The sequence below is a fragment of the Diachasma alloeum genome, unplaced genomic scaffold (genome assembly GCF_001412515.2).
Source record: "Diachasma alloeum isolate Michigan unplaced genomic scaffold, Dall2.0 Dall_scaffold_00195, whole genome shotgun sequence".
Lineage (NCBI taxonomy): Eukaryota > Metazoa > Arthropoda > Insecta > Hymenoptera > Braconidae > Diachasma > Diachasma alloeum.
In genome coordinates this window covers 208,112-212,270 of record NW_021680360.1, presented here as the reverse complement: position 1 = coordinate 212,270, position 4,159 = coordinate 208,112, and positions in this window count along the sequence as shown.

Below are 4,159 nucleotides of genomic sequence, written 5' to 3'. Positions count from 1 at the left end.
CAATGAGTTTGCTCGGTGATTCATTGTTATATTAAGTGAGGTTGATCCCTTTTTTGTTTGGGATAGGATATCACGTATCAGAATGAACGGAAGAATGGGAGGAAATGTAGGGTACACTGATCGATCGGCCGAAATTCCGGTTTATACGGCACAAGGTGCGTTCGGAGGTGGAGGAGAGTGTTAATAAAACTGAGGTGGTTAATTTAACGACTGCTGCAGTGACGACAGACGAACTTTATAGTTTAACAGAATCGATGGGGTTTCTCTGTAGCCATTCGGCCTTCGAAATAATACAAACGACGTCAATTTTGAAGATCAAAATCTGAAATAAATTCTAAACAGAATTTATGTCAATATAAATATTCTGGTTGAGTTTGTGCTGAATCGGCCGCCTATATCTACTACTGCACCCAGAAAAATGGTTTATTAGAGTCAAATAAAAAATTTATTATTGAGTGTATGGCCGAGTCGGTAAGGTGTCCGCCTAAAAGCCAGTGGTCCTGGATTCGCAACCTGGCACCGGCAAATTATTTCTGGATTATTTGATTTAGTAAGAATGTTTGAAATAAAACGTTAAAATACAGAGAGAAAATAGAATTGAGCATGTTCGAATCATGTACATACAACCTACAGTTTCACGTGTTTCCAGAACCTAACTGACTACAGTTGATGCTCACAATCATGTGTGATTGCATTCTGATCATTTACTTGAAATACTCTCATAACATCGTAACCTGCAAGATACGGAAGAAATAGTCGTGAGCTCTAACGACAAGAAAGAGTCGAGAGCCCATCACTAATGACCTAGCTGTTGATGAGACGTTAAACCCCAACAAACAAAAAAATTGGTGGGCTAAACGGCCACCTATCCAAGTACTAATCAGACTAAACGCTATTTAACCCTAGATTGGTAACACTATGGGGGAAACTCCGTCGCGCGACGATTTTCTTTAATTACAATTGACTGGCTAAAAAATTACAGTAGTTCTTAGAACAAAATATTCCCCAAAATTCCTAAAGAAACCAAATTATTTCGGACAGATGAATTATTTTTTCCCATACGCAGAGAAATATTCAACAAAAATTACGTATATTTTCCATAATTCCGGAGCGCAATGTGGTTGTAGGAAATTTTACGGAATTATCACGGAATTTTTCCAGAGCGTTGCATAATTTTTACCTGAATCTCCTGTGAAAAATTACGATAGCGTCACTTAAATTTTCGATTCCGTAATCGGTGAGCGAACTGTGAGTTCTGTAATTTTTACTGAATATTTCTCTTCGCGCATGTTAGATGAAATTGTCCATGACGCGACGTTGCCGGAAACTTGCTCAACGCGCCCGGGCAGTGTAGAGTGAATTCGGCAACGCTAAAGCCTAAATAACACGGCGGGGAATCCCCGCAGAGGTATCCAAAGTCGCCGAATCGCGTTTGGTGACCAGACTATGATATACGGTTAACAGTAATCAGACTGTGGACTTTGTCCTGAACAGCGGAGCCGTTGAGAGGTTTCCTCGGTAAATTTGATCACAAAACGACAATGTGCTAGACAAGAATGGTAAAAGGAAAATTGTAAAAAAAACTCTGAGTAGTTCTATCGTCCGGTTCATTTTTAATTAATCATTCAAGTGTCTGCTTACACATGGGCTTTATGAACGCTATTTTGTCCCTTAACCCTCACACTGTTGACATTGTGCTAGACAACAAAGAAAACCGTATGCATCTATATTAAACTTTCGAAAATACGGGCATGAAATCTCATCAAATTTTGTTGTTAATTTGTTGAACAAGATAATTATAAAAATAATTGGCGCGATGTCTGTCGCCATGATTGATGTTTCGTTTCTCACGAAAATAACCTTACTAACTTAACCATTTTTCATTCCACTCACCCGCTCGCTCATCCCCGTTTTACCCTACTGAGGAGAGCCCTTAACCCTTAAGTGGTCGCATCGTGAGGGAATCCCCGCCAAACATACGCAACCTGTAGGGCGCCACTGTAGACCGAATGAAATGCTAGAAAAGCGCGACCAGTTTTGTGAATTTCCAAAAAGTTTTAGAAAAAACGGAGGAAAATTATTGCACGATCATGAAATTTCGTGAGTCATTAAGTAATGATAAAACGCAAAAACGGTATATTTTTTCACGTCAATCCGATCAATAATTTACCAAAAAAATTCAAAAAACGTGAATTTTGGCGAAAAGGGTGTAATACGTCCTTAAGGGTTGAGGATATCCAAGTAACGTTTACAGTTTGGCACAGGCAAATAAATTTCCTGCTCAAAGTTCTAAATATTTTTTGAACCCAAACCGTTTATCTGATGTTTAAGGGGTACCAGAGTGCCGCTAATTTTCCAAAAAATTTGAAACAAATTTCCTGCCGAAAGTTATCGAGTTATCAATTTTACTAATCGAAGCCCTTTTTTTTCTAACACTAGTAGCACATCTGCCCACTCGTCATCTGAATTTTTACCGTTCCTAATTTTAGATACCCTTCAACCTTGAATAATCTTCCTGACCCTGGCGGCCCTTGTGACGAGCCCTCACCTAAAAAAAGATGCTTACCTGAACACTCCCTTTTTTTTATCTAGAGAAATTTTTTCGGCCAATTATCACACCATAAATTGTCCTGATTCGTTTTATGATGCATTGTCGTCACACCCAAATGCCAGAGGCAAAACAAAAAAGACAGTCGTGTGTCGTGAGGATCGCCTGAATGGAGGGGCTCATTGCGTGAGACACGCGACAAGGACTTATTACTTTAATTAATGACAGAAGACAAAGATGAATGGAAACATGAAAACCTTGTTACGATTTTTGTGTCAGTTTCTTTACTCTCTTGTAATCTTTTAGTTAAATGATAAATGGGATATATGACGCCTTGTGTACTGCTCGGAAAAGATCGAAATCTCATGGACAGTTTAGTAGTAATTTTCAGGAGAGTGGCTGTGTGAACTTGAAGTCGAAGTTTAATAAATCGATTTTTTTTCTTATAGTATCGATTGTACTCAGTGAGTACCTGAATGTACCACATTCATTTTCGTTTGTACCCCGCATCCCTAGACGTAAGGGGTGCGGGAAAAATCGTGCAGCGTCGGAAATGAAGGTACGGAAAAAATTTTCATGAGCAAGGATTCAGCATGGATAGTACTTGTATGTACTATATTTTTCCATTTCATTTATCAACCCCTTCAATACTTTAGCCGCTTCTAAAATCTTAAATGTATGAAGGACGTCAGGAAAACATACAGGTAGCTTTTAAATCGTCAGTACTCGTTTGTACCAACGAAAATTATTCATTATTATTATTATTATTATTATTATTATTATTATTATTATAATCAAATCACCTGATTCCATTTTTATCAACCGTAAAATCATCGTAATGGATTCCATATGTAGTTCGTGAAGTTTTGATGAGGGTACAAACGTCTCATCTTCCGTATTTCCACTCCCATCGCAGTATAAACGGAACAATTTACTGTACATGATAATGAGACCAAGTACAAACCATTGAGAGCTTCAAAAACAGTCGTAGATTATTAAGAAAAATGATACAAACGTTTTTCTGAATTCTTCCGAGATAATCGCGAAAAACGAAATCGCCAAAAAAAATTAATTTAATTTAACTTGTATAAGGTGTACGATGTGGAAAAATGTAAGTCTGAGCCGTCCATCTTCCTATACGGAAGCCAAAATTGGTTTTAAGGCTCTATCTCTCATAGTTTCCGAGATAATCGTGAAAAACGAAATCGCCAAAAAATAATAATTTAATTTATCTTGAATAGGGTGTAGGACGTGGAGAAACGCAATTATGTGCCGTCCATCTGCCTATAGGGAACCCAAATTACCTCAGGAATCGAATGGAATAGGTTTTAAGGCTCTATCTCTCATAGTTTCCGAGATAATCGTGAAAAACGAAATCGCCAAAAAATAATAATTTAATTTATCTTGAATAGGGTGTAGGACGTGGAGAAACGCAATTATGTGCCGTCCATCTGCCTATAGGGAACCCAAATTACCTCAGGAATCGAATGGAATAGGTTTTAAGGTTCTATCTGTCATAGTTTCCGAGATAATCGTGAAAAACGAAATCGCCAAAAAAAATACTTTAATTTATCTTGTATAGGGTGTAGGACGTGGAAAAACGCAATTCTG